The sequence below is a fragment of the Taeniopygia guttata genome, chromosome 37, assembly GCF_048771995.1.
Source record: "Taeniopygia guttata chromosome 37, bTaeGut7.mat, whole genome shotgun sequence".
Taxonomy (NCBI): Eukaryota; Metazoa; Chordata; class Aves; order Passeriformes; family Estrildidae; genus Taeniopygia; species Taeniopygia guttata.
Genome location: NC_133062.1, coordinates 2,019,952 through 2,028,800, shown reverse-complemented (window position 1 = coordinate 2,028,800; position 8,849 = coordinate 2,019,952).

Sequence of the window (8,849 nt, the reverse complement as noted above, 5' to 3'; positions counted from 1 at the left end):
AGGCAGCCAGGTCTTCCTCGGGGCTTGGGTGCAACAGGTCTACCCCAGGCGCAGGACGCCTGGTCTACCCTGGGGCTTGGGCGCAACAGGTCTACCCCGGGCACAGGACGCCGGGTCTACCCCTGTCGGGCCCGGCCTGCCGAGAGAGACCCCCCCCGCCCCAACACCGCCCCTCGAAGGAGGGCCGGGTGGGAGGGGGAAAGACGGGAATGCAAATTTACTAATGATGGACTTGATGCCCTCATCCATGTCATCTATAAAAATATTAAATAGAACTTGTCCCAGTACAGAGCCCTGAGGGACACCACTGGTGACTGTCCCCAGCTGGATGCGGCACCATTCACCACCACTCTCTGGGCCTGGCCATCCAGCCAGTTCCTAACCCAGCAAAGAGTGCTCCTGTCCAAGCTGTGGACTGCCAGCTTCTCCAGGACTGTGCTGTAGGAGACAGTATCAAAGGCCTTGTAGAAGTCTAAATAGCCAACATCCACAGCCCTTCCTGCATCCACCAAATGGGTCACCTGGTCATAGAAGACCAGGTTGCTCAGACATGATCTACCCTTTGTAAACCCATGCTGACTGGGTCTGGTACCCTGGCCATCCTGTAAGTGCTGTGGGATAGCACTCGGTATGAACTGATCCTTTATATTTCTATAAATATATCTGGTATTCCATCGCTAATCCTGTGGGACAAATTGAATTGAAGTTCAATTCCACCTGTCCAATCTTTTACACCTTTGAGAAAGTCTGGAGTTGGGATTGGATCCAGCCACTCAGAGGCTCCTCTCTTAAAGGAATTTTAGAAGTCTAAACGTCCTGGAGAGTTTTGGGGGATTCAGGGCGGCTGCTGGGTATCATTTCTCCACCTCATGATTCAGCAGGAGTTTCTCCAATAAAGAAATAAAGCTTTTGCCTGAAGCTCCCACTCTGCCGGTGACAGAAACCCCTGTGAGTGTCTGGGACATCCTGACTCTTTGGCAGCCTGGGGACTCCTGGGATATCATCGTGGAGCCCTCATGAGTGCCTGTGACAGACCGGTGGCTTTGCAGCACAAGGTCCTCTGGGATGTCACCATGGAATGGCTGTGACTGCCTCTGACTACTCAGTTCCTTACCGTCCCCAGAAAGCCCTGGGAGGTCTCCATGGAGCCCCTGTCTCAGTGTGCGATATTCAAGCTCTTGAAGAGCCTGGAGACTCTTGGAAAGTCCTCATGGAACCCCTCTGAGTGTGTGTGACAAATGTGATGCTAAGTAGGCAAACATCACCAGGCCTCATTTCTGTGGTCAATTTCAATGGAAACTATCATCAAACCCCCCCATTGCTATGGTCAGTTTCCATGGCATCCACCTCAGCCCCTGTTTCTCTGTTCAGTTTCCATGGCAACCATCCCCAGCTGCTGTTGCTATGGTCAGTCCCTGGGCAGTTCCATGGAGACCCCATTGCAGAGGTGGTTGCCATGGACACCAGCTCAGGCCTGGAGCCAGAGTCTGTTGCCATGGCAACCATTTGCACTCCCATTCCCAGGGTCATGGGATCCCAGAACCACAGAATTTTTGGCTGAGCTGGGTGGAATACATCAGGATCCTCGAATCCAACTGCTGGCCCTGCACAGGACACCCCAACAATGCCAGCCTGGGCCTAACAGTGGTGTCCAAATGCTGCTGGAGTGCAGAGAGCCCTGGAGCTGTGACCTTTCCCTGGGGAGCCTGGGCAGTGCCCCAGCAGCCTCTGGGGAAAAACCTTTTCCTGAGATCCAAGTTAAGGCTGCCCCGACTCAGCTGCAGCCGTTCCCTCCAGTCCTGTCCCTGGGCACCAGAGTGAAGAGGTTCCCACAGCCCCAGCCAGGGAGCCACTGCCAAGGCTGTTGCCATGGCCACCAAGGCTGGGACCAGCTCGCAATCCTGGTTTCCATGGGCCCAGGTTTAGGAATGGGACTCCCCAATTTCCTGCTCCAAGTAATACTGCAGTGCAGCTTGCTGCCCTCCTGCCTCCCATGGAAAGCACAAAAGACAAAGATCCTGAGCTAAGAACAATTTATTGATAACAGCAATGTGATAAGGAACAAACAGGAACAGAAACAATATTGAACAGGAACAGAAACAATATTGAACACAGAAATCGTAAGAAAAACCATTTACAGGGAAAAGTACATCACCACCGACTGTCTCTTCCCAGACATGTATTTCTTCCTTCCTGGAAAGGATGCCCTTCTCCTTGGGGAAAAAAAACAGTCCCTTTCCTGCCCCTGGCAATGACATCAGTGTGAGAGTGAATGTAATTGCAACACAATGGCCAAACCCTCACGTCATTTGACCCCGCATCATGTCATTGCCAGGGGCAGGAAAAGGAACAGGTGTCTTCCCAGCATGGATCACAGGGAACATGGGTCACCAGATCTCTTCCCAACATGGGTCCTCCAATAGAGGATGAAGCTGGACAAAGCTCTTCCTGCAGTCAGGGCATTTGCAGGGCTTCTCTTACTGGTGCCTCCGTTGGTGTCTGGTAAGGTTAGACCTCTGGGTGAAGCTCTTCCCACACTGGGGACACCTGTACGGCCTCTCCCCAGTGTGGATGCGCTGGTGCCTGACGAGGTGGGAGTTATGCTTGAAGCCCTCCCCGCAGTCAGGGCAGCGGAAGGGCCTCTCGGCTGTGTGAATCCGCTCATGCAGAAGGAGATGGGAGCTGGTGTGAAACCTTTTTGGACACTCAGGACATTCGTAAGGCCTCTCCCCGGTGTGGATGCGTTGGTGGGTGATGAGCTCAGAGCTGCACCTGAAGCCCTTCCCACACTCCCCACACTCATAGGCCCATTCCCCCGTGTGGATCATCTGGTGGTGGAGCAGGTGAGAGCTCTGTCTGAAGCTCTTTCCACACTCCAAGCACTTGTAGGGATTCTCCCCATTCTGAAGCTGCTCATGGACCACCAGCTCTGACCTCTTGCTGAAGCTCTGTCCACCTTCCTGGCACAGGTTGGGTCTTTCCTCCTCAGAGCACCCTGGGCTGGGTTTGGAGCCCCTCCTCCTGTGGGATCTCTTGGGCTTTTCCTCCCCATTGGATTCCTGTTCCATGGAGCCGCTCAAAACAGCCTCTTCCATGAGGTTCTGCCATGGGGATTTGTCAACTCTGGACTCCATCTTCAGCTCCTCGTCTGGCAAGGAAGGAAAAAGGCAGGATGGGATTTGCCTGTGTGCCAAAGGGAGCAGTCCTTCACTAGGAGAATATCAAAAATGCAAATGCAATGGGACAAACGTAAGAAAAACCACTGACCGAGTCAGAATATGACCTGACACACTGTGGGTCAGGGTGTTGGCAGCAGTCCAATTAAATGGTGGCTGCAGTCCTCCTGCAGTGACAGGTGTGCTTCTGTTCAAGCAGTGATCCTGGAGCAGGGTGGAGTTTGCCTCTGTAGGTCTAGTAGTGGTGGTTTTGGGAATCTTCCTATGGGAATCCAGTGCAGAAGAAAAGCTGCTCCTCTGAGAATGCAGTGGGAAAAGGCTGGCTGTGGTGTTTGAAGTCTGAGATTATATCCAGGCAGGAATGCTTGGCTCCTCCCACTGGGTGGAGCATCTCACAATGGGATGATTTCATTTTTATCAGTCATGCAGTGACATACAATGGCCCATTAGCAGAAGATTTTTCCCAGAGAGATGATTGGTTATGGAAGAGATAAAGTAAACTGCCCAATTAACAGAATTGGGCACACCACCTCTAACAGTTAGGAACTGATTACACATCCTCAGCTGCATCTTGTAACCAAAGAGAACTTTCTAATCCAATTTTGTATTTGTAGCTGCTCCTGAACAATGCATTATTAGCAATATCATCACTGGATGTGTTCATTATTCAAACATGGCTTTACCTTTCTGTATTTAGAAGGTGGACAAGGCCCCATCTGGCTTGGGGCTGTAGGATCAAAGTCAGCTCCCTTGGTTCCTCCTTGGGCCCTGGCCAGGCTTTGGGAGGGACCCAAGAGGAGGATGAAAACAGATGCTCCCACACTGCTGTCAGTTTGTTTATTGAGCAGTATCAGAGCTGGGCCCTCTCACAGCAAGGCTGGCGACTCATCTGGGGCTGGAGGCACCTGCAGGAATTTCCAGTGTCTAGGAGTGGCTCTGCAGTTCTTGGCTGCAACAGCTTCTTCCAAGCTGCTGTGTGGGTCTGGGTGATGGTAAAGTCTGAGAGTTACTGCTGCTAAATCTATCTTAATCAATGTAGGCAATCTTTGGTAGTGATGGTTGGGTGCATTGCTGAGCTGGTTTTGTAGCTTTGGCTAATGACTATGTCCTTTGCAGAGCTTCTCCTTTTGTCAGTTTTTGCTGTTTTGCATTCTATAAATTACACACTTCCTTCGGTTGGTGTCTGTGTTTTTGGTGCTTACCTTGTGCACCAGCAAAACAGGGCCCCATCCTGCCTAAGAGTTACCTAGGAAGACAAAAGCCCTCACTCCAAAAGTTCCCCTTGCTCCTTACTCCCCCCACTTTATACACTGACCAGGATGTCCTATGGGCTGGGGTATTCCAGGGCCAGCGGGGTCACCTGTGCTGGCTGTGTCCCCTCCACACCTCCCTGCCAGCCCCAGCCCCTCCCCAGCGTGGCCCAGGGGGGCAGGACAGGCCTTGGCTCAGTGGGAGCTCAGCAAGAGCAAAACCATCTCTGTGTGCTCAGCCCTGTGCTCAGCACGTGTCCCAGCAGCGTCTCAGTGCCAGTGTCCGTGCCATCAGTCCCAAAAAGGGGTTTCTATGGAACCTGACAGGAAAGGTGTCCCAGGTGTCACACCCAGTGAGGCTTGCCATGGAAACAGTGCCCAGCACTGCCCCTTTCTGTCTGCCTGACCTGTCCTTGGCCCTGGCACTGCCGTTTGCTGCTGGTTCCGTGGTTCCTGACCGGCCAGCGTGACACAGGGCAGGTGCCTATGGCACAAGGCCCCGGCAAGGAATCCCCTCTGTCTCCGGGCTGTGACAGCAGATGTGAAGAAAGGCCCAGGGCATGTTTCCATGGCAACCAACCATCACAATGCCTCCAGGCATTGATTGCTGTGGCACCAAACTAAGGAATGGGTCCCTGTGGCTGTTGCTGTGGCACCTGGTGGCACCAAGGAGTGGCACTGCAATTGTGCCTGGAACAGCCCTGGCACCGCTTTGTCCTGAGGGCTGCCATGGCAGCCGAGGGCAGTAACAGCTCTGCAGGCAAGTGGCCATGGAACCTGGCTGCAGAAAGGGGTCCTGGGGTGGTTTCCAAGGAAACTTGAACTGATGAGGGTTGCCATGGCACCCAAACCCAGCAGTGGGGTCAGTGCAGTGACCATGGCAAGAGTCCCTTGCAATGGCCCAGTGCAGGTTGGGCTGATGATCCACCCTCACAGCTGGCCCAGGGCAGATCTGGAGTGGTCTTGGAGGCACTTGGCCACCTTGGGTTTGCAACACACTTGAGGAGGGTGTCACGATCCGCTTATAGCAGGGTGTCGTGAAGGTTCGTTAGCCGATCCCAAAGTGCAAAAGACAAACAGCAGGGGACTATCAGTTTAATCACAACAGATGCACCTTTATTAAGGGCCAAAAAACAATAAATGCGATAGTGGGGTCAGAAAAGAAATAAAAAGGAGAGAGAGAGAGAGAGAGAAAGAAAGGGGGATGGGAATAGCTACCAACACAGGCGAGGTCCTCAGTGGTCCGGACGATGGGGATCCGTCTTGTTGTGTTGGGGAGAGTCTCCAAAATCCTGCCCAACCCAGGGGTCCAGTTATAGTCCACAGAGGGAAAGGGGGGAACAATGAGAGTCTATTGAAATTGCTATGGGGGGAACAGGTGTATCTACAGAAAATCATCCAGGCTGAACAAACACAATGATGAATAAGTCCATTGAAGTTACTGGAGAAGAACAGGTCATGTCATTCCCCCCCACCACCACTCTCTGTGGTAGGGGTCTCAGTCTCAGTCCTTGGGGAGAGGGTTCTTGATCTCCGTCTGTCACGGTGGTAAGGAGGCAGATGAGGGGTCTTCAGTGAAAGACCACCAGAGTCACCCCAACAGTTCATTTGGCTTAAAGGTGGAGAGTGAAGCAGGAATTGCAGAGGGCTGCTCTGAGCTGGGTCCACGCTGGGTCTTCGGCAAGTCCTTGCCAAGTTCTTGCCGGGCCTCGTTCGGAACAGAACGTAACGGTGCAGCGGCTGCACCTGCACTGTTGCCTTCTCCAAGCCAGAACTGCAGTGGGGGAAGGGAGTTCCTTCTCGTGGCAATCGGCAGGCAAATGAGTGAGGGTCTTCAGATTGCCTCTTACAGAGGGTATCTGTTTTCAATGGGGAAACTCAGGATTTGCTACAAAACAAAAAGAAAGAAAGGCCCTTTATTCCTGAGTGCAGCCAGTTCTCCAAGCAAAGCAGGTCCCAGGTGAGTGAGGAGAGACAGGATGGGCTTGGGGAATGTGGAGCAAGGTTGTCCATGCTGGGTCAGACCTCCAGGCAGAGCTTTTCTGAGCAGGCCAGACCTCCTGAAAAGAGTCCTGGGATCATTATCAGTCACTGCATTCTGTAATCTCCTCTTGTGTAATAAGAACAGCAATAAAAGAGACCCTTTAAAACAGGAATACATATTTCCTAGAAGCTCTTTAAAATATCACTCCATAAATATTGTAGGAAACCTTCTTAATGAATGGCACTAGAGCAGAGAGAAATCAAGGCAGAGCCATGGTTCGTCAGGACTTGCTTGATCCTAATGAGCCCCGTGGTGCATTTGGAGCTGAGCCCTGGAACCTCAGGGCCTGAGAGGAGATGGCACAAGCCTTTCCAGGAGTCAAAGTCTCGAGGCATTAATGGGTCCCACTAAGGACCATTCCCAACACAGGCTCCTCATGGACTCCTTGGAGGAGTGAATTGGAGGCAAGGATGGCACAAAAACCTCTGAGAGACTCAGTGTGGAAAGGATATTCCAAAGTACCTTAACAACTGAGTATCTCAAAGCATTAATGAGCCCCACTGAGTGTCAGTACAAAGCTCTCAAAGGACTCGTTAAAACAGATTAATTGAGGCCATGATTGCACAAACCTCTCACAGAGTCTGTATCAGAGGGGAAACACCAAGTACCTTAAAATAATTGAGTTCCTTGAAGCATTAATGAGCCCACGCTCTGTTGTTACTGACAAAGCCTCTCCAGGGACTAATTACAGCAGCTAATTGGAGGCCATGATTGAACAAAACTCTCAGAGTCTCCAAGGCAAAAGCCAAAGTCCTTTGAAAAACCTGCAGTCCCTTTGAGCATGAAGGAGGCCCCAGGGCCATTCCTGACCAAGGCTCCCCAGGGACTCCTTCCAGCAGATCCTTGAGGCCACTGGGATGTGGGCTAGGGGGAGATGCTGAGGGCAGGATAAGGAGGTGACAGTGCCCAGCCTGGCTGCGGCTGTGCAGGAGGCCCCAGTGCCTCAGCACAAGGTGTCTCCTGATAGCCCTTGGTGGCACAGAAGCTGCTGTGCCCCAGGGCACTGAGACTTGGCTTCTCTTTGTCCCCACCTGTCATCACTGCCTCCAATTCTCTGCTCTGTCTGGGGCCTGGAGACACTTTCTCATTTGTGTCCCTCATTCAGACTCATTAAAAGTCAAAGAAACTTTGGAGTTGGATTCTGACTTGATTCTTGAGAGGTTTCTTCAGCTCCTTCCCAGGGACTGATGCCTAGGGCCTCAGCACAAAGCCAGAGAGGGTCATTAAAGTCCTTGTGCTGTGTCTGTGCTGCTGAGCTGGGCCAGGCTCCTGGCACAGAAGCAGCTCCTGAACACCAAGAGCTTCCAAGGATCATTTCTCTTGATGAGCAGCTCTTCTCCCAGCCCAGCAGGGCAGGGGCACTGCCTGCAGCCAGCCCGGGCACAGCACACAGGCACAGAGAGCTTCAATCAGTCAGGGTTGGGAAGGTGCTGAGAAGTGCCTGGGGCAGAATCACTGCCAGCCCTTGGCACAGGAACCCCTGGCTGCAGGACAATGCAGCTGCAGCTCCTGGAGTGATCTCCTGAAGCTGGAACGTCCCAATGTCCACTGACTCTGTGAGTACAACCCTGAGTATTTCTGGTGCAGGAGAGGTGAAAGAGCTCTCAGCACCTCAGCCAGAGGGGAGCAGGGCAGCCAGGGAGCTCCTTTGGCCTTGGCCAAGTCCCTTCCCCCATGGTGGGGCTGAGTCCTGGCTGAGCTGCAGCTGCTGCTGTGCCCTTGGCAGGGGCTGAGGCCGTGGGGCAGTGCCCAGAGCAGCCTGGCCTGAGCAGAGCTGTGGGGCCAGAGCCGGCTGGGCTGTGCTGGGGAGAGGCCCTTGGTGCTGCCCAGAGCTCAGGGCAGCTGGCAGAGCTTGCAGGGAGCTGGGCTGGGCTGGGAGAGCCTGGCACAGAAACCATCAGTGTCCATCTCAGCCTGGCGGAGTGTGCAGGGGCAGGACTCAGCCCAGGCCTTGTGGGGCAGGGCCAGCACCTGGGCAAGGCATTGAAAACAGGCAAGAGCCCGAGAGAGGAGGCTGCTCTGTTGTGGTAGGTAAGGGACAGGCGAACGGAAGATTTCGGGGTGTGACGGAAAGATAGACCCATCCCCCTCTCTGCCTCTCTTCCCCACTTATCTATTAACTCCAGAAGCCTCAGAGGAATGCAGCCACACCGGCCCTAGTAAATTTCCACTACCCACTAACCCCCGAGACCCCCAACCCCCCTCTGACGTAGCAAAGACCCCTAAAAGCTATTTAAACCCATGAGATAGGATAATAAACGCTTTTCAACCGTCTGCCATATTGGTGTCTGCGTCTGTTGATTAGCCCGAGCAGTCTGGCCGAGAGCAGGCTGCCGTGCTGTTCCTGAACCAGGTCTCTGGTTGTCTTTTATAAAGGCA